At 44.9% G+C, this 27,154-nt stretch overlaps 1 protein-coding gene across 2 annotated transcripts in view; it reads right to left on the reverse strand.

The window, feature by feature from the left end:
* MOB3C (MOB kinase activator 3C) overlaps positions 1-27,154 on the reverse strand; it is a 537,932-nt gene that overhangs the window by 70,848 nt on the left and 439,930 nt on the right. The window lies entirely within an intron of this gene.

Genomic DNA, 27,154 nt, shown 5'->3' on the forward strand with positions numbered 1-27,154 from the left:
ATAGAAATAAGTTTGTTTTCTAACCTTGTCCCTTTCTTTCCTCTTTGTTTTAGGAGCTCCGGATTCGTGGCAGAAGACTGGATGCAGTCTGCAGGCACGGTGAGTGTTACGCTGCTGGATGCAGAATAACGCTAAGCGTGTGTTGCTGGTCGGGCGTGGTTTAAATAGCCTCAAAAGTAGTCCCAGGTAAGAAGTCCCTAGAACCACACCCGAGTAAAAAATAGTCCCTGTAGAAAAATAGTCCCTTTCAGGCTTCATGTTGGATTTGGAGTCATTTGCAGCATGGTCTGCCTGAGGTAAGTAATGACTACTAAGGCGCCAGGACTGATATAAGTCTGGAAGCGCCCGAGCGGCGTATTGTTGTGCTTCTGTAAGTGTTGGAACACGAAGCGCAGACGTTTTTACTGCACTACTCCACACGGCATTGTGAGCCGTAGCTCTTGCCGTACCGCTTCCTGGAGGAGGCATGTCTTCAGCGCTCCACGTGACCAAGCACGTGACTAGCCCACGGGCTTTTAATAAGTCTGGAAGCGCCCGAGCGGCGTATTGTTGTGCTTCTGTAAGTGTTGGAACACGAAGCGCAGACGTTTTTACTGCACTACTCCACACGGCATTGCGAGCCGTAGCTCTTGCCGTACCACTTCCTGGAGGAGGCGTGTCTTCAGCGCTCCACGTGACCAAGCACGTGACTAGCCCACGGGCTTTTAATAAGTCTGGAAGCGCCCGAGCGGCGTATTGTTGTGCTTCTGTAAGTGTTGGAACACGAAGCGCAGACGTTTTTACTGCACTACTCCACACGGCATTGCGAGCCGTAGCTCTTGCCGTACCGCTTCCTGGAGGAGGCGTGTCTTCAGCGCTCCACGTGACCAAGCACGTGACTAGCCCACGGGCTTTTAATAAGTCTGGAAGCGCCCGAGCGGCGTATTGTTGTGCTTCTGTAAGTGTTGGAACACGAAGCGCAGACGTTTTTACTGCACTACTCCACACGGCATTGCGAGCCGTAGCTCTTGCCGTACCGCTTCCTGGAGGAGGCGTGTCTTCAGCGCTCCACGTGACCAAGCACGTGACTAGCCCACGGGCTTTTAATAAGTCTGGAAGCACCCTTGCGGCGTTAAGCCCGGCGGTGACAAGGCCGCTAACTGTGCTGTTGTGCGGCTGTTGGCGGAGGGCGGTGAGGTGACTTTGCTAGATATTGGTAATATTTGCTATAATTCCAATCTCACAGAACCATTTACGAGACTCTGTTTAATCCAACTTTAGCTCATCTTTCAACCTATGTTATTAATATTGTATATCTCAGTGTCTAATTCACAATAAGGGAAAAGTTGTATAACTTCAAATTTCTTTACCTGATTCATCCAAATGTTCACTTTGAAAACAGGCATGCCTTCTGATGCTATTAGAGATTTAATGGTGAACCCGCCAAATGTTATGCCAAGTTCGTCGGATCATGAACCTCTCCCACAAACTCCCCTAAATAAGAACACTCCTAAAATACAGGATAAGTCTAAAAGTGGGACGCGCATCTCAAAGAAAAACATCATTTTAACTCCAACTAATAAAACTCCTAGCCAACATGATATTCGCAATTTTTATGAAAAATTGCAAAGTGGTAGAGCTATGACCGAGCCGACCGACTTGGCTTCTCTTGCGACTACTTTAACTAATTTGCCCGTAGCTAAATGTATTCCAAGTGATCCAAGTTCACCGAAAATCCTTGTCTTAAATAATGATATCCTTGTTCCCCCCTTAAGTGTTACTATTTCCGATCAAACTTTACTAACCATATCACATTCTCCAATCAAAAAAACCAAACTCGTTCAAACATTTGCCACAGTCATTGAAGAATCTATGCAAGAGTCTGTAAATATAATAAATGAAGGTCATACTTCAGCACGAGAAACATCTATCTTGAATGGCTCGATGGCATCTGTAATTATTGAAAATGTAGGGCAAGTTAGCCCAATTAAGTCTCTTTCACCCCCATGCCCCACCTCTTCTGAATGTAGGGACTTAGAAAGTTCGAGGGCTTCAGTCATGACTGATTATGCACAACCATGCTCCATGGATTCGACAAGAAAGGATGAGGTCTCTTTTTTACAACCTACACCTCGCCGATGTCTAACTACTGACAGAAAAAAACAAGCCACTCTGTCTTTACCCAATCCTGCCCTCATAGAAATCACTTTGGGGGCCATTAATACCACTATATCTAGCCTATTTAAGCTCTTTGATTCTTTGGACCAGAAAATAATTGCTCAAACAAGTAAGCTAGACTATATTAGTGAGTGGATGAGAGACAATACAGTTAAATCTAATAAAAGTTTCTCACTAGAAAACTTGGAGCAAAGAATCAGCCTCCTTGAAACACACATATTATCTCAGCAGGGTTTGGTTGAAAATTCTGGTGTGCCTATCATGCAACGTCTTCGAACCTTAGAAACTACAAGCCAAGCACCTTATATCACTAACTCAGTATTACCAACATTTTCCAAAATTATTCGACCAATTGAGTGTGTCGAAGAAGTTACGACCACAAAAAACAATGAGTCTTGGATTAGTGTAGACTCCCCGGCGATGACTGTCGATCAACCTACTGTTAATCCTAATCCTCGTGGTTGTCCCAAGCAAAATCCATCAAAAAATAGCCGCACAGCCGTGAATAATAGGAAATTAAAAGCTGTGCCAGTAAGATTGGTATAAAAAAACAGTCCCAAATTAATCCTATGATAGAAGCCCCAAAAATTAATAAGTGCCTTCCATCTACCCCCATAATTAGTGGTGGTGAAATCACAAACAGAGACACGGTTGCTACGTCCAGTGATCTCCCAGTTGCGTCATGTAATTCATCTCTTCCACAAGTTGTTTTTAAGGAGGATCTAGCCTCTTCGGTTGATTATGACCCTCTGATTGAGTTGGTAAATGTATTAACATCAAATTCTGATAACACATTAGCAAGACAAGTATCGCCTGCTGCACAAACGACTCCCGCACATTATCAAACAACTTCAATTGGTGAAGTCAAGCGAGCACAGAAAGTCGTCCCCATAACAGGCGTTGATGATCGTCTAAGCTCATTAAGAGATGCAGTAGATTCTTATTTATTAAAAAGAATCTCAGAGGTTCTGCCTGAAGTTTCAAATGGTAATGGCCAGCCGCCTCACAGTCAAAAGCCACACATTGATAGCGTAATTGAGGTACCTGCCTGTAAAAACAGACCGGTTACCTGTTCAATTCTGAAACCACTTCCATGCAATAGTCGTCATAAACAAGATTTTATAAAACAAAACACCGGAAAGAATTCAGAAACTAGCAAAGCTGGTATAAAATCTCATATAAATGATGCCAGTGCTGCCTTGTCAAAGAAATTTAATTCATTCCATACTTTAATCTTGAAGTGTCGAGACGGGCCCTTCCCAAAATACGACTTATGTCGAGCTAGTGTCTTTAACATTTTTGGAGATATTGAAGGTTTGGATGCTATTTCTTCCACCGATATAGATCAAATAGAGTTTTTGTGTGACAAGAACCTTTCCATAATTAGATTGTGGATAAAATCGGAAATTGTCCGCAACACCCTATGGAATGCTAGAATGGACCTTTTTAATCTTGGTTTCTTACTAGCACAAGATCCAGCACGACAACCTCTCAAGGAGTCTAACACCAATGAGTCCTCAGTTGGTAATAATCTTCAACCATTGTGTGATTGTAACTACTGTTTGAATGAATCACTTTCAGATCTTGTGGCTCCTGCCAATCCTTGTTTATAACCACGAGCAAATTCTTCCATTACTGAAATTTCACTTGCTTGTTGGAACACCCGAGGCTCCTCTCACTTGCAATGGACATTAAATAACCAGCTGAATACATATGATATAGTAGTACTACAGGAAACATGGTTACTAAAGCCGCCTACATGGGATGACCATGATCTTATTCTTCTTCCAGCAGAACATAGTGGCAAAGGTAGACCTACTGCTGGTTTGTTAGTAGCGGTGAAAGTGAGTAAGGGTTATAAAATCTCGCCCTGGCAAGCACCAAACAAATATATACAAATGGTTAAGATTTCTTTCAACACACAAATATATGCTCTTATCAATGTGTATCGAAATCCTGTAGGTATTACTGATGAGTTTCTATACTGCTCTATCGTCCCTCTTTGAATTGATCTCTGCTCAGGGCAATATCTCTGGAATTCTAGTAATGGGTGATTTAAATTTCTCTTGTGTTGAGTCTGATACAAGGAGCAAAAATCGCGATGGTGTAAGATGGTTATCTTTTAGGAAAGATCTGGATTTAAAAATTGCAAATGGTGCAATCGTAGGAGACATCCCTTCAATGACCACTTGGGAGCGAGGTAACTCAAAAACCACAATTGATTACATTTTTATGTCCAACAACATCTTTATGAACACTACCAAATTTGTTGTTGTAAAACAAACAGCTAGTGATCATCATCTTTTATCGTTATATTGGTCAGTCGAAATGACAAAGGCCCTCATTACGACCCTGGCGGAAATCGCGGTGCTAAATGCACCGCGGAGCACGGCGGAAAGCTGCCGATAGCGCCATGGAGGTTGGCGGATTTTCCGCCCCATGCCGACCTTGGCGGGGCGGTAAATCCCCATTCCCCATTTTACCCTTCCCCATTCCCATTTTTGCCCCATAGGGTATAATGGGAGTGGGGAAGGCGCTAATTGCGCCACCGCAAAATACGGTGGCGTAATTAACATCAAGGTCCCGTAGCGCCATGGATTTCACCGCCCGGAAAAACCAGGCGGAAAACGTTCCATGGCGCTACGGGAACTCGTAGTAGGGCGGACGGGTCCGCCGCGAATAACGCTGGCGCAAACCCACTCCGCCAGGGTCGTAATGAGGGCCAAACTGTTTAAAAATTGTACGTCGTTATGAACAGACTTTGTTAGTTAACAATGGCAAAAATCGATTTAAATGGTCCATTAACAAATTACTAGCATTGAATGGAGCAATTTTAAATAATCAATGTTCTCAAGAGTTTGCATCCTATATAGACGTATTAAGCACCTTTGCAAATCTCCAGCCTGTTCAGAATAGGCCACCCAGGAGTCACGTTCATGGGTTTGATTTGGCTCTCTGTGAGAGAAAGAAAGCTTACAGAAGGGAAATCAGAAAACTTCGGAAACTACCATTAGATGATCAGATTAAAGTGATTAGATCTGCCAAGTCAAGATATCGAAATTGGGTACGGTCAAGGAAGGCTGCATTATACCAACTAGATAGTGAAAAATTTCTACGAGCATGTCGTAATAAAAACTCTGCTCTGGTCTGGGAACTGCTAAATAAATGTAGCACAGCACCACAAGTATATCTCCAACTTAATGGTGTCACAGAAACTGCGTGGGTTGCACATTTTTCCACACTATATGATGATCCCGAGATGAGATGTTACAAATATATTGGCAGTTCTGCAAAATGTTGGAATTTGCAATGTACAAGAAATATCATTCAGTCCTTTATTAAAACATCATCCTCGTCAAGAGCAGCAGGCCCTGACGGACTCTCAAACTGGATGTTTAAACAAAATATAAATGAATGGGCATTAATCTTGAACAACACATTTCATTACATTTTGCAAACTAAATGTATACCAGACTCCTGGCGTTCATCTGTGATTATCCCGATCTATAAAAAGGGTGATCGCATGGACGCCAAAAGTTATCGTCCAATAGCGCTATTGGATGCTCCAGGGAAGATTTTCACTAAGTTGGTATTAAGAGATTTCAACCTTTGGTCATCAACAGCTAGTCAACGTGACCCAGCACAAACTGGTTTTGTGGCTGGCCTGGGTACTGGTGTTAACTTACTCACTCTAAATGCCATCAGACAACAAGCACAGAGTAAGAGACAGCCTAGATACTTTGCTTTTGTGGATCTTCACTCCGCCTTTGATTCGGTATCACGACCAAAACTCATTGATAAATTAATCAAGGCGGAGTGTCCCTCTACTCTTATTGATATCATTTTTGCTCTTCATTCAAAAACCAAGGTCTTTGTAAGATTAAATGCTGAGGGCCTGCTAACATCTCCAGTTTACACGCATAGAGGGTTGAAGCAGGGGTGCAGTTTAGCGTCAGCCCTGTTTAACTTTTTTATTAATGACGTACGCTGGAAATTTAGCCAAATAATGGCTGATGCACCGAAACTAAACGGTGTCAAAACCAATGCATTATGGTATGCGGATGATCTTGTCCTAGTGTCAAAAACACCCAGTGGCTTACGCAATCTGTTGTCAGTACTTTGCTGCTACTTCAAAGAAAATGAATTAGTAGTAAATACTGCTAAAACACAGATTGTTACGTTTGTCCCTAAAGGCCAACGCAAGCATTTGTTAGAATGGCAAATAGAGTGAACGCCCATAAAGATAGTTCCAAACTATGTTTATTTGGGCGTCATTTTTGACGGTTGTCCCACATTAGAGTCGCAGCTGAATAAGATCAAACAGAAGCTAACTCTGGCAATCTGTCAAACACGAATAATTGTTGCCAAATATGGCAAATTTTCAATTAAAGCAGCTCTCGTATATTGGAATCAAAAAGTTGTCCCAACTATTCTTTATGGCTTAGAAACGCAAATTGTTCCCTCTGGATTTCTTAATTTAATAGAATCCAAATTCTGGCGTGCCATTTTGCGTCTACCACAATGTATTCCCCGGGTGATGATGCGATATGAATTGGGCCTAATTTCATTATCTGCCCTACATAATTGGCGCGTATGCGCCTTATTACGCAAATGGTTGCTTTCCACACGAGACACCTCTACATTGTCATCTATTTCTAGTTATCTACTTGAATCATCAGAAGAGTTTCCCAAACATTGGTCCACAAATGTCCTTGCCATTATGGTGAATGCCGATATATCGCTTGATCTTTTAATGGTTCATCCGGAGCGAGCAAAGAAGAAAGTATACATGATGGACTGGATTGACACTCGAGCAAAGTGCTTAACTTATAAAGATTTTGACTCTGCAATATTTGGACCTAAATGCTATAAAGATACTGCATCCTACTTGTGTTTAGCCCCTTCTGCTGCTATTAGATCTAACATTCTACGGTTGCGAATCAATATTTGGCCCACTCGGGAGGTTAAATCAAGAAGAAAGCAAATATCATCAGATCTTAATTGGTGTAGGTTTTGTCAAAATCCAGCTATTGTTGAGACTCTGCAACACTTATTATTGGAATGTTCAGCCCTCTCGAGTTTAAGAAGTATTCATTTCGTCAACTATCTCTCGTATTTTGCACAAATGGACCCTAGTAATAGATGGGTGGCTCTAGCGGCAACAGAATGTACTACAGGCATAAGGGTTGCTACCATTAACTTTTTAAAAGGCTTGAATATGGAATGACAATGTTACTTGAAGATGTCTGTCTGTAAATGTATATTAATGTTTGTTACATTGTTCATACTTTTCGAAAATTTGGATTTTTTATGTATAAATTGAAAAAGTTGTAATTTCAACTATATTCAATAATAAAAAAAATAAATAAAAAAAAGATAGCCCCTAGCCGGGGCTGCTGAGGTTTTACTAAATGTCTAGATGCCGACTCCTGGGGCTGATGGGCTTGGTCCGGATGCCTGGGGGTAGGCATCATGACAGTTTATTACTACAACTGCAAATCAAATACAGCAAAGTTAAATTTCTCTACTGAAGAAAGGTTTATGGCAGACTAACTTATGTATCATATGCATAAATATATATAGGATGGCATGAGCTCTCTGCTCTGCCACCTCCAACTCTCTGCGGGTCAGTCACTTTTCCAAGCAAAGATTTGGGGGCAGATCTCTTTCTTCGGCTGGGGCCTCCCTGTGAAAACAGCCTCCCTGCCTCTCTGAAACTTGAGAAGAACCATCTCTGGTTCCAGAAGCAACTCAAGACCTTTCTCTTTGCTTCGGCCGTGTCTCTTCTTCTCCCTTGCTGATCACCTGCCTGATCCATGCACTGCTTACCCTCTGAATTCGTGCCCAGGTCCCTACCTGTCCAGTTACAATCCCGCACTGCCTCTTGGCTCCCCTGCACTTGTGGTCTGTATCTGTAACCCTACAGTCCCCTCTCTTGAACTTATTCTCCACCCGTTGGCTGCACTTATGAGTACCCGCACATGCCACCTGTTGGCTGCAGTCTTGTTTCTCCTTTCTTCCTGCACTCTCAATCCTACCCCACCCTCTGCACTTCTCCCCTCCCCTCCTTACCTGCTCTGACACGATCTGAATGACACAAGGCCTAGTAAGTTCAGTGTTTAGTCCTCCTTTTTTGTTTCCCCTCCTTGCCTTGTCGCGCCTCGAAACACTTGTGTACGGGCGCGTTATAAATGCCATATCATATCATTATGGAGCCACCTGCCCCTATGTGCGCATTAAACACACACATACTAAAGACTAAACCAAACAAGGGTTGTTTGAGGGGGCTTCTCACTCCCAAGAACATGTTTGAAACATTGGGTGAAAATTATGCATTTTACAGCACTTTCTTCGCAAAATTGGGTAGAAATCCATACAGTTTGCAATTGGTTTTCTATGGAAGCACATGGAAAATCCCAATAGTTGTAAATCACAAACCGTGCACAAAAACATTTTCCAATACATTTCATGCTACCTTTCCACACAACATATGCTAGTATAAAATATATATTCATGCTTGTTTTTCTCATGTATGTCCATGCAGGCTGCATCAATATGTGCCATTATTACCATGTACGGACTCCCAGCCAGTAGAAATGCCATGCCACAGAAACTCTCAGCCAGTAAAAATGCCATGCCACAGAAAGTATGTCCAGGCTGACTGTGCACCATTAGTGTTATTACTGGCTATATTGGCCTAAATTCAATGTGGGCCAATTTAGCCAATTAGTATGTTTGCTTTAACTTTGATGTATAGTTCTGTGCATCAAGGGTAAAGCAAAAAAGAGCATTGGCAATGCTAACAGTTTGGGCTTTCGTGTAGGCATGGGAAAGGCACTTTGTATTGGTATTAGCTGGCCGTTGATGGTGCCAGGTGCAAAATGGTTTCAGTACCTGGGCAGCTAATAGCAGTGCCTGGAAAATGCCTAATACTTATACACAAGCCAAAACTGTTGTCTTTGCCAATGCTTGTTTTTAACAGGACTTCAGCTAAAGACATGCAGGGTGCTTTTAAATCGAGTGGCCGAAGGCAGACCTGATCAAGACATTTTTATTACACCAGTTCTGTGTTTACAACCTCAATGAAGTCATTAATTCTCAGATGACTCCTTTGAGAAAACATTTTCAGTCACATTGAGGGCAAAGTTTGATGGCAAGGCTTGTTTAAAGCTAGCTCAGAGTTCCAATGAGGAGGTGTTTTGGGTGGGGAGGGCAGGAACTGGATGTGCATTTCCATAGGGATTAACATTGGCCATGAGAAGTCAATGTGTGGGCAAATAACTAAACAACATCTACAAGCTTTGTGTCCCTCCTCATATGCCATCTCTTCCTATCTGTACTCCTTCCTGTCATTGCGACGGATCTTCCCAGATCCAGGATCTCGCAAAAAATTACTCACCAGATCTCAGATACAGCTCCACAATCTGGAAATCTATGTGCACTATATATTTATTTTAGAGTGCTGTGGTATGGTAGTGCTTTAAACTATGTTGGGCAGGGATTTGAACCTGTGGTTGTTAGGTTCCAAAGTGAGGCACTTCCCCATAAGACCACTTGAGGGTCTGAGTGGGAGCCCTGTGAAATCACTTGTCAATGTTGCACTGTACGGGAACAATTTATATGGTTTTTGTAGGTTTAAAAGGGGTGCAGATTTTGAACTTTGCTGATGATAAATCCTCTGAGGGGAAGAGGCAAATGTTCATGGGGTGACTAAAATACCTGCCCTACACCCTCCTAATCCTCCTGTCGCTGGACCCTCTTTTACTGCGGCAGGAGGGATGCCCCAGAAAAAAAGTCTATTTCCACCTCTGTCTGTTTGCTAAAGCAATAGTTTTGGCTTATTGGTGGCACACCGAATAACCCCAAAAAAAAGAATGCAGTGCTGTGGATGCAACACATTGAGCAGATTGTTAAGGAGGGGCATCAGTTTCAAACATGCAGAACACAAAAATCTATCCATGCAATATCAACAGACTCACTTTGATAAAACCAAAGTCTTAACTTCTGGTCTCAGCTTTTAGATAGCCCACCTCACCAGATATTAGCATAGTATTATGAAAGTAAACAGCCTCTGAATTGGGGTGAAAGATACCACTAGTGGCCAAAGGGAAGGTGCAATAGCTATTCGGCTTTCTAGCTGGGCTCAGGGAATTCGGAGGGAAGTGGGAGCAGGGCTGGCTGAAGATTTGTCAGGGCTGGCGGGGGCCCATTTCTTTTTGATGTTTGGGGGCAACCCTTGTCTTACTGATTGGAAAAATAGTCCAAGGCATCTGTGGAGTGCTTAAATCAATAAGGAAGTCAAAATAATGCAGCCAGGTGGTTAAAAGCTGCAGATTATCAGTAGGTTTCTGTGTCATAAGACTGCCAATATGGGGGAAACTACTTGGGGTGCCTTTTCAACTGTAAAAGCTGAAAGAGCCAGATGCCATCCCTCAGTGAGACCGACAGCGCAATGGGTTTATTGGCCACACTCACTTTTCGCTTACAAAGCTGTCACCCAGCCCCTGACGTGCTGACCAACAGAGCATGGCCAGACGGAACAAGACACAGGGGGTCATTATGACCCTGGCGGTAGGGGGTTAACGAGGCCGGTAGAGCTGCCGGCCCTGTTAACCCCTTACCGCCTCATTACAAGTCTCCTCACGGGACCCGCTATGGCTGCCTGGTTTTACCAGGCGCCCTTAGCGGGTCCCGCGAGCAGACCAGCATGCTCCCCATTCCCATTGAGCCCTATGGAGGCTCGAATGGGAATGGGGATGTACCAGGTCTGGGTTCCTTGAATGAGGAATTACCGGGCCCTCCAGGGTCCGAATGGGCCGGTAATTCCTCATTCAAGGAACCTGTTGGGTGTCCTGACCCACGTTTAAGCTATCATGCTACAACATTTGGTGCTGTGGGCTTAGAAAATTCAAGATGGCGGAAAACCCACATGTGCGCCGAAATCCAGGAAAGCTGTGCAGTTTGTGCGCACACCAAAATGGTTGCCTCACTTGCCACCCACCAGTGCGAGAATGAAAGGCCGGGTTGCCATGAGGGAAATGGGTTGCCAAAGGAAAAACAGTAGCGCCGGTTAGCTTCAAAGCGCTTTAAAACCACCATTGGACTACCCGCACAGTAGTCTGAAACCATTGGGAATGGCAATGCTGATTGCCAAATGCAACCTAGAATTGTGGGGAATTCATTTCTTAAATCCCAAAAATGGGTGCAGTACCAGTACTCACCACTATCCAAAAGCCGGCGTTTTAAAACCACCCTGTGTTTCTCTGAAGGCAGGCTCAAAATGCCTATTTTCAAACATTGCAACATGTGCAAAATATTCACTGAACACCAGCAGACATTTGGCAGAATGAGGTTTTGTGTGCTTACAAAATCTGGGAAATGAAGAGCCCAAAACAATGCTTATAACAAAACTGCTATGGAGTCAGCAGTTTAAGTTGCACTGGATTTAAAGACACTAAAATCGAAAATGTTTAGATTAAATGAGTGACCTATGTTTGGTGTCACATGCCTTTGTAACTGTTGAAATGTCATAGTTTTGCACTTAGAATCAGCATTCTAGCTGCATGTGTAAAATTGCAAGTTAATTTAAAAAGCAACAAAAAAACATGACAGTTAGCTGAAAGTCTTGCTTAAGGAACTTGATTCTGCCTGGCAACTACCCCCATCAGGAGTGAAACTTGAGTCACAACTGTGTTCCCAGGCCCATCTGCCTTTTGCTGGCCACACTAAGGATATGCCATCTCTCTGATAATTGAATTAAGGGGAGCCCCACAGAATACAGGAGCTCTGAACAAAGCCTGTCTTGACTCAGGCAAAGGTTTTATTACAGCGGTCGTAAAATGTAGCTTCCTCTTGGCAGAAGCTGGGAGGGGCACTGCCTGTGAGAGCAAGCTGGCTTGGCAGAACTGGATAAACCAGTATTTCCACCATGTGACCTGGGAAACCACACCCCTTTGTAGCCAGAATATTGTTTAGAAAAAGATGAATAACTCATGGTGCGGACATGTGAAAATTTTATAAATGATACCATAATTCTTGTGATTTTTCTGCCCACAGTTTAAGAGGTTTTTAGAACCGGTGGTATGTTCAGGGGGGTGTTAGCGGAAAAGTGGATATTACTCTAAATGTATGCATGTTAAAAATCTGAAACTTCATCAGTTAATGTCCATACTCCCTGCGCACATGTATGTAAAGTTGGGTCAATGTCAGAAATTGAAAAATCAGTTAAAAAGTCAATTATGTGCCATTTCTGAATGCAAGCTCTTAGAAACAGCAGATTTGGACAGAGACATGGCTAAATTCAGCCACACCATGTATATGTAATTTCAAGCAACTGTGTAACTGTGAAATATGTCTTTTGTTATCAAATATAGAATATGTGCAATCTGACAGGGGAGTGTCCTATCTGCAAGCCATAAAATGACATCACTCTGACTCACAGTTCCTTCCCCAATCAAGTGAGGAATGGAAATTTGACCAATGACAAGGGAGAGGGGCAAGTTTAGTTATGACCAACACACACACCCACTTGCAGAACATATAAATGGACCACTGAAACTTAGGTAGAGACCTTCAATTCCATCTGCCGCTGGAAGCTCTGCCGGAAAAATCCATACTTACCTCCATCAAATTTCAAAGAGCCAACACTTAGACTCCAAGATAAACAGAGACTTCAGAACCTTAACCAGAAAGGCCACTGCCAGCAAGAGTATTTGTCAGCAGGCCTCAAAATATTTTTGCAACTGAACTCTTCAGACAGCCGGGCGAGCCGTCTGAATTTTGCCAAGAACTTTTGCAAGAACCCGGTGACAGAAATATCCAAAGAGAAGGCAGGACCCGACCCAGAGAACCGGTGCCTAGCAGAGACCAGGCCATTGTATCCAGAGTGCTGACCCCGATGCTGTGAGCAGTTCCAGAGACCAGACACTGTGAAGTGCAGAGACCAGAGGCGAGTCTAAAACCTGACCAGATCCGTGGCGTGGCCCATTTCACTCAAGAATATAGTGTGAGTACCTAGAAAACTGTGCAGAACCCAATCTCTTAGTTAAAATAATATAATCCAAGCTATTTTAATCTAAGTAGAACTGCCTCCTAACTGTCACCTGTCATTTGTAAGCTGTCACTTGTCATTTTCTAGTTGCAAGCTGCACTTGTCTTTTTGAGCTTTTAAAATTTCAAATCTGAAAAACGACCTTCACAAAATCGCTCATATCTCCGCGACCGTTTGTCTTAGAGACTTGCAATAACTTTCATCTGAAAGCTTAGAATCGTGGCTTTCCTACGAACCTAGAACCGCATTAGTTTTACCGCAATCGCGGAACACGCATCCGCGAATTTTACCGCGATTTGCAAAATTCTCCACGTGTGAAAACAGCAGTTTGCTTGCCTTTCATTTGCCAGAAATTCGTTTAACCTGCTAATCATTCCTGAATCATTGCAAGAGTGAGCCTGAGCTAATATTAACTAGATACCATTCACCCTGAATCTCTAAAGGGAATTAAAAGCATTTTAGCATATTTTTTTAATTCATTGCCAGCACATATCAAAGCAATTTGGGCCTGTGTTTTCAAACTTCTGTAGTCTAAGCTTGCTGGGGTGAACTGAATTACAGTTGATTGCATTTCTGAGAACTGTGTGCTTCCTTCCATTTCCTTGCATTGTATCAAGGGGAGGAGGGGATTGCCAGAGAAAAGTGATTACATTGTTTTGTTGAAATCATATTGAGTATTTTCTATACTGCATTTCATTCATTCAACCTTGCATTTCCTTGAACCCTATAAAGCATTCTCTACCACATTATACTTCTGTACCTATTTACCACTGTGCTACCTTATCCATTTCATGTCAACTCCTTATTGATTATAGAGAAGCGTGTTAGTGCCAGATTCTCCGTTGTTAATCTTTATCATATCAGATTAAGTGTGATATTCAATTATTAATTTATTATAAGGTGTGACATATATATATCTATTGTTTAAATTATCAAATAAACCTTTTAACTTGCAAAACAGAACTACTTCTTGGCTCAGTGGGGTCAGGGGGATTCCAAGAGAGGGGTGTTATATAGGGGTAGTCATCCAGAACGCATGAACTGGACATAAAGATATATCAATAAGGGTTTTCATTCAGTATTATAGACTAGGCGTTGACTTAGCTGTAGTGTTGAATTGAATCCTCTTACAAACTGGGGGCTCGGCCGGACGTTTGGGTTAGAATACCACTTGTGCAGCTTAATACAGTGTGCTAACTGACGGGATACATACATCCGGTCGGATCACCACGCTGCATTACGCTGTGAAGCATTCCTCAAAAGGGACACTCCAAGAAAAGTTCTGTTCTGCAAAAATAAAATACAAACTTCTGTAAGTCAGGACAGAGACCAATCTCTAGAATGACGACCTTAGTAGACATGAAAATAGCCAGAGAGCACTTCTTACATAAGTTATTTGTGAGAGGTGAATGGGCTGAGCAGGGCCAGGATGCCTGGTTGCAGGCCATCACGCGACAGGTCACTGAAACAGGGTCAGACCTATGGAGAGATCAGGGTCCATTACATGTGGCCCTGAGTGAACTATATATGGCTCCTAAAGCCAAAGAGGAACACAATAAGATTGCCAGGATAGCAGCATACCTGTACCTATATATGGGAGACATGCAGGATAGATGTGCTGAAAGCCAAAATCTGGCAAATAGGCAACAGGTGGTGTTAGAGAAGGTCCAATCTGACCTGGTCTCTTCTGAGCAGAGGCTGCAGGGGAGCCAGGAGTCAGAAAATGACAGCAGGCAGTACATCATTAAAATAAAAGAGGATATGGGCATCCTACAACAGGAAAAGACAGACCAGGATACCAGATTTCTGGCCCTGCAGAAGGAGCACCAAGACAGTTTGGACTCCTTACTGCAGAACCAGAAAAAGTTGGAGCAACAGATCAATTTCAACAGGGCATGCGCGGAGCAGGTAGTCACCCTGCAAAGCCAGCTAGAGAGAAAGAGGAGAGCAATAAACTGATTCTGAAAGACCTGGATACCCAGGCAGAGTTTGATCAGGAGCGCCAGAAAGCTGGTGCCTTCCAAAGGCAGAGGGACGACCTGGCGGCACAAATGCAGGCTCTTAGTCAGGAAAGAGACGCCATAGGCCAGGAAGTCTGCCATTTAAAAAGGAAAATGGAAGAAAATCACCTGGCCCTCCAGGGGCTGGGTGACCTCCAAAAAGAAAACCAGAACTTGTTAGAGCACACCAGGAGGGTGGAGGATGCTCTAGCAAGAAAGGAGCAGGCCAATAGGGACACAGCTCAGGAGGTAAACCTCCTGCAGCAAAGACTGGCCCAGTTCTCCAGGACCAACCAGGAAGCACAGAGGGAAAATGAGGCCCTCTGTCAACACAATGATAGGCTCCAACAACACGTAGCGATGCAGGAGAGACTGATAGAGTCTAGTAAGGCCTTAACTGAGGAACTGAAGGCACAAATGCAGGCTCTTGCATTGCAACAGGGAGCAGGGGCGGATAGAGATGAGGTTCGCTGGGAAATGGAAACTCCGGAGCATAACCTCAGGAGCCCTAGTACCAGAGGCCCTCATACCTCTCAGTCCCTGGACTCTGCCACCCCCATGTCCCCTGGCGCACACGAGCACAGGGCCACAGGGATGGCAGATTACTATCCAACCAGAAGCATGGGGCTCATAGGCCAGTACCACTCAGGAATGGAGGGGTGGGCATCCGGGTATGGGCACCCAAGTACAGTACAGTTCAATGGGGAACCCCAGGAGAGTAGGCCCATTAAGGGCATCCTGAAAACCTCTACCCAGTTAGGTCAGTGGAGGGGGTACCCATCAAATCCTGGCAGCAAGGAGGAATCTGAAGACTCCTCTGAACTGCGCAGGACACAGGAGACCAGGTCCCCACATTCTGCCAGCCATTCCCAGGCTCGCAGAATCCGGGAAAACCTGGAAGAACAGACGGGAACCTCTGGGAGCAGTGCCTCTGAGTCCGAGGACGAATGGACAAGGGTTACCCGAACCAAAAAGGCCAATAAGGCAAAAAGGGCCTTGCTTAAGGACCCCTTAAAGCAGATTAAGGCGATCAGGAGCGTCATCACGCCTTACCATAAGAACGCTAAGTATTCTGTTTGGGAGCACTTAGAGTTGTTTGAACAAATGATGGAGACTTTCCATTTGAAGGACAGCCAAAGCTGTATTCAATATGTAAAGTGGACCTTCTCCCCGGAATACTCCAGTTTCTTTGCGGGGCTGGAGGACCAAAATCATTTAAGATGGTCCACCTATAAGGCGGCCATCTTGAAATATTTTTCTGTTCACAGAAATCCTCAAGAGGCTCGCAAGGCAGCCTACAATTTGCAATGTGGGGAGGATCAGGCCCCACAAGAATTTGTGCAGGAGTTAAAGCGTGCTTTTGCACAGACCACAAGAAGGGTGCGCACGGATAGCAGAGAATTTATGAATACGTTTTTCCATGCCTTGCCCAAATATATCATGACCCAGATCGTGAGGGATTTTCACGAGAAAAGATCTTTAGACTGGGTCATTGAACAGGCTACCCGGATCTATGAGGTGCAGAAACCGATAGATAGCAAAAGTAATGCCCAGAAAAACCCCAAAGCCAACAGCACCCCTGCTGCTGCCAAGGTGGCAGAGGTAAAGGTCACCCCCGTTTTGGATTTGGAGATGGGGGGGCCTAAAAACCTACCTGCACCTAATAATGCTAGGCCCAGGAGGTCCTCGGGTCAGTCACAGACAGGGAGCCAAGGAGGCAGCCCCACAAATGGGGTCCCTCGTTCTCCTGATTATGTAAGTCCCCGTTACAAGGGAAATCGACCCATCCTGGGTTATGTGTGGACTCCTCCAGCCCAAGGGGGGGGATCCAGCCAAGCACCTAACCCAGGGAACTTCCCTCCAAACTTCCCACAGGAGGGCAGAAATTTACCAAACCCTGGGCAGAACTTTTTCCCCAGATATCCACCCGACTTTCAGCCCCAAAACCATCCATCCTTCTTTCCCCAATTCCCTGAGCCCAGACCACTGAATCCGGGAGAGGGGAGGCCAAGGGTGGAGGGGTACCCAAATCTTCCCAACCCGGGGTATTACCAGAGGAGGGACAGCTACCCTTCCCGGGATCAGCCCAGGGGAGAAAACAGGGCCCCGTATCAGCCTGAGCGGGTTTCCCAGTTAGAGCGCCAGGTTCAAAACATGGCGCGGGATCTGGGTCACATACTGAGGGCTCAGCAGAACCCTCAGATGGGCGTGCCGGCGCAGAACGCACCCAACTCTGGACCTGGTGCTCCAGAACAATGACGGGGGCAGCACCCCGATAACTCACCGGTTCCCAGGGAGGAGGCACAAAGGAAAGGGTGGTGTAAAGCCTTGGAGGAAGCTTCCTTCCTCACTTGTAAACAGCCCCTGGAAACCCAGGAACCGGAAACAAAATCTCTTGCCCATGAAAGTCTGCCTCCTAAGGAGCAGAGGGGGGGTAGGAGAAACAAAAGACCCAAACAGACTCAGTTTGAGGAGGAGGTACAGATCTTCCAATTTGAGGGAGAGGGATCCTCAGAGGATCCTGGGAAAAGGATCTTCTCCTTCAGAGAGGGGGGAACTCCTCCCAAAGAAAAATGGGTCCCTAGGGATGCAAATCCAGACTGGGGAGATGTGGAGACTGAGCTACCGCCGCCCACCATCTCATCCCAGAACCAACATCAAGAAAATCCCCTGGTTCAAACCCATCCTGGGGACTGCCTCCAAAAAGGGGGGGGCGGCCCAGAACTGGAACCAGGGGAACCCACAATGGCTCTGATCTCCAGTTGCCAAATTTTTCTTTCAGATTCCCAAGGCTCTCCACAGAATTCTGCCCAAATCTCTTCTCTAGCGATGTCCAAAACCAGAAAATTAGCCCACCAGTTGTCCAAAAGTGTACATTATCTGTGCCCCCTTGAGGAGAAGGAGGGAAGATATTATGCCCCGGTACAAGTACAGGGGCAGGGTACAATCTCGGCACTGGTGGACACTGGATCTCAAGCTACCCTTCTGTCCAGAAGGGCCTTTGACGAACTGAATGCAGGAAGGGGAGAGAATTACCAAATTCCTCTCACCTCTCTTCCTGGGCAACTCCAGAACTTTGACGGGAAGGAAATTCCCGTTGAGGGGACGGCAGACTTGGACATAAAAATTGGGCGACATAAGTTGAAACACCCGGTCATAGTTGTGACCCCAGAGGGCACCCCTTGTTTACTAGGGAATGACCTCCTGAGAAGGTTGTCACCCCTAATAGATTGCGTAAACAAGGTCCTCTGGACCCAGACTAGCCGACCAATAAAATTAAAACAGAGTGTCAACCATGTTAGTTTAAACGGCACCTGCCACATGGTTGAACAAAAATCTGACCAAGTAGAATTTCACTTCCAGAACAACCAGATTCCAGACGTGACAGTAATAGCAGTAGGACAACAGACTGGTGATGGGGGGTCCTCTCTGTTTCTGAAAATCAACCTTCCTTCCAGTCTAAAGTGGTATTCCACGTTGGAAGGAAACACTCTGAAATTCTATACCAATCCACAATCTGAAACTCCCACTCCTATAGTCCAGAAAGATGTGAAATCAGCTCAGAGCCCGGCTGATATTCAGCAAATTGGAGAGCAGTTGTTCATCCCTGTTCAGTTAAATGATGGGAAGGACTCTGTTCTCGCTCGAGTGTGTGTGAACAACGGTAAGAGCTTCATCAGCGAAGCCATGTTCCGCCAACTCCCAAAAGATCCAGCCATTCCCACCTTCAAACTGATAGACAAATGGGAAATGGACCTGGAAGCACCTAATTCCAAACATCTCCTGCCAAACAGGTGTATGCTCAAAATCTCCATTGGCAACAAGAGCATAGTCCACAATTGTTGGGTCGTGCGAGACGTCCCTGCCGCCTTTTACTTAGGCAGTGACATTCTCAATCGCTTTGCCATTAGTTTGGACCTAATAAACTCCAAAGCTTGGTCCCGTTTAGCGGATAATCCCATGGGCTTTGATGATCCAGAAAAAGCATTTAGGTCAGCTCAATTGCTACCTTATGCAGTTGAAATTCAGGTTAAAGAGGAAGTCACCATCCCAGAAAGGACCCGACAATTCTCCCTGGAAGTGAAAGTTAAAAGGGGACAAGAGTTGAAAAACCCTGATGCTTACATACATCTAAATGCTTCTCTCCAACAGCAAGGGTTGGGGGTAAACCCAACTCCATTAGTCAACATAGAACATGACACCATTCCAATAGAGGTGGATAACAGCGACTTAAAGAGTATTACTCTAGCCGCAGGCACCATTATTGGAATGGCGGTTGAACCGACATTTTTCCATTGATTTAGGTAACGAACTGTTAGGGCCAATCCCCAAGGACTGCGTTGACAGTGACAGTGATGACAATACAACACCAGACAGGATTTTTACCCGGCATGGGGGGAACTTCCTGGTGTACACTTCCTGCCCTTATGGTAAGGAAGATGTGACTTGTGACTTCAGAAGGGATGAGGTGATTTTCCAGGTGCATGAGGGCTGCCTTTCCCACCTGAAGCCTCCGGTCCAAATCAGCACTCTGACCAGGGACTTCTCCACCCAGCTGGAGGAGGCCGCGGAGATAGCCAAACCAGAAGTCTTTCCAGGCTTCAGGCAGATGGTGGAAGAGAGAGTCAACCTAGCTGATGCCTGTGTGACTCTGGAACAAAAGCAAAAGTTGAAACAAGTTTTCTTGGATTTCCAAGATCTCTTTGCAGTAGACTCATATGACTGTGGTCGCACCGACATCCACACAACAATCCCCACGGACCCTGGCATGACTCCTGTGTTTGTGAAGCAATATCGCTTGCCTCTCGCATCAATGGAGTCCCTTACTGAAATAATTAAGAACCTTGAGTCCCGGGGAATAATCCGTCCAGTCCACAGCACCTTCAATAATCCGGTGCTGGGAATATTGAAGCCAAACGGCCAGTGGAGACTCTGCGCCGACCTCAGGGAGCTCAACAAACGGGTCCATACTTCCCGATGGCCTCTTCCCTACATTGACCAAGGGCTGGCCCAGATTCAGGGGTCACAGGTATTCACTGCAATAGACCTGACAAATGGATACTGGACCGTGCCTGTCAGTAGGGAGGACCAATACAAACTGGCTTTTACCTTTGGGGGCCAGCAGTACACATGGACCCGGACTCCCTTCGGATACCTCAACTCCGGCAATGAATTCAACATTTTTCTACACAAGGCCATGCCCGACTTGGGTGCAAGGGGTAACCTGGCTTATGTAGATGATGTCCTCATCAAAAGTTCATCTGTGGAGGAACACATAGCGGAGATCCGTTATGTTCTAACACAGTTGAGGGCCGCCGGAGCAAAACTTTCCTTTCAGAAAGCACAGTGGTGTAGAACCCGTGTTAATTTCTTGGGGCATGAGATTACTCCTCAGGGTCTCTGTCCCCAGGAAAAGAAAGTGGAAGCACTTCAGAAACTGAAAGACCCCACAACTCTGCGGGAACTAAGGAGCCTCCTTGGACTGACTAATTACAGCAGAAAGTTCATTGAGGGCTACGCAGAGATTACCAGACCCCTGATTCATCTCCTGAAGGGGGGGGTCAAGTGGGAATGGGGTCCAGAACAAGCCGAGGCAGTAAAACAACTCAAAAGAAGCCTCTCACAAGCGCCTTGCCTAGCTTATCCTGTCAGAAACAAGGAGTTCTTCCTGGAGACGGGGTTCTCTAATACGTGCTTGACGGCAGTATTATACCAAAAGCATGACAAGGTCAATAAAGTAATCTCATATGCGAGCAAAACTTTATCCTCTGTGGAGGAGAAATTCAACGATTGTGAGAAGGCACTCCTGGCGACGGTGTGGGCATTGAAGAATTACCGCCCGTTTATCCAGGGGGAACACATCATAGTGGAGACTCCACACCAGCCTCTGCAATATCTCCAAAGTGACAGAATCCGGGCCGGAAATGTGAGTAATTCCCGAATTACTTCCTGGATTCTGTCAATGCAAGGCTTTCCTGTGGAGGTCAGATATGGCCAAAACAAGAAGAGTCCCCTCGCGCAAGGTCTGGCTGACTTGCATGATTGTGCCAGAGAAAACTGTCTCGAGGACGAGAGTCTAAAAATAAAGGACAACACGGAGGCATACCTTAATTCCCCACACAAAGTCTTTGAAGAGGACAAGTGTGAGGGAATGCCCACTGTCTATGTGGATGGATGCTCTTACCATGTTGACAACAACGGGGAGAAAGAACTAGTGGCTGGTGTAGGGAATGCATGGGTGAATGAGTCCCCAGAACCCTCCGCTGGATACAAAATTGGTCCCCGAAGTAGTCAGGTGGCAGAATTGATGGCTGTGCATCAGGCCATCCTCACTGCTGTCCAGCATCAACTCCACGAACTGGTCATAATCACAGATTCGGATTATGTACGGAACGGGTTCGTGGAGCACCTGGTTAATTGGAAAACCAGAGGCATGTTATGTGCTAACAACAAACCCTTGAAACATGGGAAGTTGATCCAAAACATTGATGATCTGGTCACCTCGAATGAGATGACCATCTATTGGAAAAAGATCAAGGGTCATTCCAAAGTAGAGGGACCAGACAAAACTGGAAATGACTTAGCTGATCAGCTGGCCAAAACCGGGGCCATCCAAGGGGATCTAATGGAGATTGAGTCCCTGTTGGGGGAAATCCAGGTCACTGCAATCACTAGGTCCCAGACAAATGCTCACAACGACCTTTCAATTGCACAATGGAGTAAGGAGACCCCTGATGCTGATTTGATTACTGCTCAGAAGGGGGATCCAATAATTGGTCAATTTTACCAGCACCTTGAGGACCCTGAGAACTTTCCCCTGACGGATACCGATTACATTGGGAAAGAGGACCTAAGAGTGTTGATGAAATGTCCAAAAATGTTCCGGATCCAAGACGGTTTGTTGGTAAGGAAATCCAAAGCTGGCCACGATCAGTGGGTGGTTCCTACCTCCTTCCGAAGCCTGATGTTAAGTCACGCCCATGATGCGGCCACTGCCGGTCATAGGGGGTTTCACACAACACTGGAAATCTTAAGAGAGGTTGCATACTGGCCACACATGGGGCAGGACCTCGACCAATACTTGAAGGGGTGTCTTGTGTGTGCACAATTTCAGCAATCATCCCTCACGCACCGCGCGCCTCTCCAAAAGAGGGGGATGACACTGCCATGGTCAGATTTACAAATCGACTTTGTAGGCCCTGTGATTCGCTCGGCTAGGGGGAATAAGTACATGTTGACTGTGACATGCTTGTTTACCAAGTGGGTGGAATGTCTCCCAGCCCCAAATTGCAAGGCAGAAACGGCAGCTGCCTTGATGATTAACCACATCTTTTCCCGTTTTGGTCTACCTCAAAGGATTGAGTCAGACAGAGGTAGCCACTTCACCAGTGAAGTAATGACAAAGATGTGGGAGATACTGGGGGTCAAGAGAAAGCTGCATATTGCTTATAGACCAGCTTCTTCTGGGGCAGTAGAGAGATATAACCGAACCATTGTGAGCATATTAAAGAAGTTTGTGGCAGATTCTGGGCCAAGTTGGGATATCCGATTACCTCTGGTCCTAATGGCCATCAGATCTACCCCTTCATCTGCAACCAAAATGTCACCATTTGAGTTGATGACTGGGCGCAAGATGGTGCTTCCGCAGCATTTGCTCTACAGGACCCAAGAGCAGACACTAATAAATGCCTCCACTACTCATGAGTATGTAGAGAATTTAAGGAAACACCTCCAACATGCTTTTGCTTACGCTCAGCGGAATCTAGAAAGATCAGCTGATAGCATGAAGACCCACTATGACCTGAAAACTTCCAGGAAGGAATATCAGGTGGGAGACCGGGTCTATCTATACAACTTCCAAAGGAACCAGGCCAAGCAGCGCAAATTTTTGCCTACATGGAAGGGACCCTTTGAGATCATCGACAAGATCTCCCCTGTGGCCTACAAAATTCACATCCCCAAAGGTCCTTTGGCAGCGGGGGAAGACAAGTGGGTCCACATAAACCAGTTGAAATGTTGCCATCCCAGGCACACTCTGCAACAACTGGAGGAATCCTCTGGAATCCTAGCGGGTACTGTCTCAGACTAATTCAGTTCCAACCATAAAACATACCACATCTAGTCTCTAAAATATTGTGATTTGCATGGAACTGTCTCTTAGTTATACTGTTTTTTTTATCAAAATAAGAATGTAATGTTTCGTGATGATGAAATGCATATGCTGCCCCACTATCTCAACAGTGGTGGAAAAACGTCTATGAGTAGGTATTGCCGCTCTTCCTTTGTCGTCCTAGGAGAAAGAAAACCTAAAGACGGGCCAAGGAGGGCGATCCGGAGACCGGGAACGAAGATCCAATGGGCCCAGTGGACCGCCCAATATTCCCATCAGGACCGGCGAGGAGAACCGATCGATCAGTACCGGATGGAGAAGAAGATGCTGAACTGTGCCATCTACAGAGTAGGAAGAAGATTATGCGGACAGACCGGTGCGTGGGTCAAAACCCTTGGGCACGCGACTCCCCATCGACTCAAATTCAAAGTGCAGTCGCGTGGGGGGGCTTGTTGGGTGTCCTGACCCACGTTTAAGCTATCATGCTACAACATTTGGTGCTGTGGGCTTAGAAAATTCAAGATGGCGGAAAACCCACATGTGCGCCGAAATCCAGGAAAGCTGCGCAGTTTGTGCGCACACCAAAATGGTTGCCTCACTTGCCACCCACCAGTGCGAGAATGAAAGGCCGGGTTGCCATGAGGGAAATGGGTTGCCAAAGGAAAAACAGTAGCGCCGGTTAGCTTCAAAGCGCTTTAAAACCACCATTGGACTACCCGCACAGTAGTCTGAAACCATTGGGAATGGCAATGCTGATTGCCAAATGCAACCTAGAATTGTGGGCAATTCATTTCTTAAATCCCAAAAATGGGTGCAGTACCAGTACTCGCCACTATCCAAAAGCCGGCGTTTTAAAACCACCCTGTGTTTCTCTGAAGGCAGGCTCAAAATGCCTATTTTCAAACATTGCAACATGTGCAAAATATTCACTGAACACCAGCAGACATTTGGCAGAATGAGGTTTTGTGTGCTTACAAAATCTGGGAAATGAAGAGCCCAAAACAATGCTTATAACAAAACTGCTATGGTGTCAGCAGTTTAAGTTGCACTGGATTTAAAGACACTAAAATCGAAAATGTTTAGATTAAATGAGTGACCTATGTTTGGTGTCACATGCCTTTGTAACTGTTGAAATGTCATAGTTTTGCACTTAGAATCAGCATTCTAGCTGCATGTGTAAAATTGCAAGTTAATTTAAAAAGCAACAAAAAAACATGACAGTTAGCTGAAAGTCTGGCTTAAGGAACTTGATTCTGCCTGGCAACTACCCCCATCAGGAGTGAAACTTGAGTCACAACTGTGTTCCCAGGCCCATCTGCCTTTTGCTGGCCACACTAAGGATATGCCATCTCTCTGATAATTGAATTAAGGGGAGCCCCACAGAATACAGGAGCTCTGAACAAAGCCTGTCTTGACTCAGGCAAAGGTTTTATTACAGCGGTCGTAAAATGTAGCTTCCTCTTGGCAGAAGCTGGGAGGGGCACTGCCTGTGAGAGCAAGCTGGCTTGGCAGAACTGGATAAACCAGTATTTCCACCATGTGACCTGGGAAACCACACCCCTTTGTAGCCAGAATATTGTTTAGAAAAAGATGAATAACTCATGGTGCGGACATGTGAAAATTTTATAAATGATACCATAATTCTTGTGATTTTTCTGCCCACAGTTTAAGAGGTTTTTAGAACCGGTGGTATGTTCAGGGGGGTGTTAGCGGAAAAGTGGATATTACTCTAAATGTATGCATGTTAAAAATCTGAAACTTCATCAGTTAATGTCCATACTCCCTGCGCACATGTATGTAAAGTTGGGTCAATGTCAGAAATTGAAAAATCAGTTAAAAAGTCAATTATGTGCCATTTCTGAATGCAAGCTCTTAGAAACAGCAGATTTGGACAGAGACATGGCTAAATTCAGCCACACCATGTATATGTAATTTCAAGCAACTGTGTAACTGTGAAATATGTCTTTTGTTATCAAATATAGAATATGTGCAATCTGACAGGGGAGTGTCCTATCTGCAAGCCATAAAATGACATCACTCTGACTCACAGTTCCTTCCCCAATCAAGTGAGGAATGGAAATTTGACCAATGACAAGGGAGAGGGGCAAGTTTAGTTATGACCAACACACACACCCACTTGCAGAACATATAAATGGACCACTGAAACTTAGGTAGAGACCTTCAATTCCATCTGCCGCTGGAAGCTCTGCCGGAAAAATCCATACTTACCTCCATCAAATTTCAAAGAGCCAACACTTAGACTCCAAGATAAACAGAGACTTCAGAACCTTAACCAGAAAGGCCACTGCCAGCAAGAGTATTTGTCAGCAGGCCTCAAAATATTTTTGCAACTGAACTCTTCAGACAGCCGGGCGAGCCGTCTGAATTTTGCCAAGAACTTTTGCAAGAACCCGGTGACAGAAATATCCAAAGAGAAGGCAGGACCCGACCCAGAGAACCGGTGCCTAGCAGAGACCAGGCCATTGTATCCAGAGTGCTGACCCCGATGCTGTGAGCAGTTCCAGAGACCAGACACTGTGAAGTGCAGAGACCAGAGGCGAGTCTAAAACCTGACCAGATCCGTGGCGTGGCCCATTTCACTCAAGAATATAGTGTGAGTACCTAGAAAACTGTGCAGAACCCAATCTCTTAGTTAAAATAATATAATCCAAGCTATTTTAATCTAAGTAGAACTGCCTCCTAACTGTCACCTGTCATTTGTAAAGCTGTCACTTGTCATTTTCTAGTTGCAAGCTGCACTTGTCTTTTTGAGCTTTTAAAATTTCAAATCTGAAAAACGACCTTCACAAAATCGCTCATATCTCCGCGACCGTTTGTCTTAGAGACTTGCAATAACTTTCATCTGAAAGCTTAGAATCGTGGCTTTCCTACGAACCTAGAACCGCATTCCTACCCCCTATAGTTTTACCGCAATCGCGGAACACGCATCCGCGAATTTTACCGCGATTTGCAAAATTCTCCACGTGTGAAAACAGCAGTTTGCTTGCCTTCCATTTGCCAGAAATTCGTTTAACCTGCTAATCATTCCTGAATCATTGCAAGAGTGAGCCTGAGCTAATATTAACTAGATACCATTCACCCTGAATCTCTAAAGGGAATTAAAAGCATTTTAGCATATTTTTTTAATTCATTGCCAGCACATATCAAAGCAATTTGGGCCTGTGTTTTCAAACTTCTGTAGTCTAAGCTTGCTGGGGTGAACTGAATTACAGTTGATTGCATTTCTGAGAACTGTGTGCTTCCTTCCATTTCCTTGCATTGTATCAAGGGGGGGAGGGGATTGCCAGAGAAAAGTGATTACATTGTTTTGTTGAAATCATATTGAGTATTTTCTATACTGCATTTCATTCATTCAACCTTGCATTTCCTTGAACCCTATAAAGCATTCTCTACCACATTATACTTCTGTACCTATTTACCACTGTGCTACCTTACCCATTTCATGTCAACTCCTTATTGATTATAGAGAAGCGTGTTAGTGCCAGATTCTCCGTTGTTAATCTTTATCATATCAGATTAAGTGTGATATTCAATTATTAATTTATTATAAGGTGTGACATATATATATCTATTGTTTAAATTATCAAATAAACCTTTTAACTTGCAAAACAGAACTACTTCTTGGCTCAGTGGGGTCAGGGGGATTCCAAGAGAGGGGTGTTATATAGGGGTAGTCATCCAGAACGCATGAACTGGACATAAAGATATATCAATAAGGGTTTTCATTCAGTATTATAGACTAGGCGTTGACTTAGCTGTAGTGTTGAATTGAATCCTCTTACAAACCCGGAACCCGGTAAGGGGGTAGCCATGCCG

The sequence above is a fragment of the Ambystoma mexicanum genome, chromosome 1q, assembly GCF_040938575.1.
Source record: "Ambystoma mexicanum isolate Mex_15411 chromosome 1q, UKY_AmexF1_1, whole genome shotgun sequence".
Lineage (NCBI taxonomy): Eukaryota > Metazoa > Chordata > Amphibia > Caudata > Ambystomatidae > Ambystoma > Ambystoma mexicanum.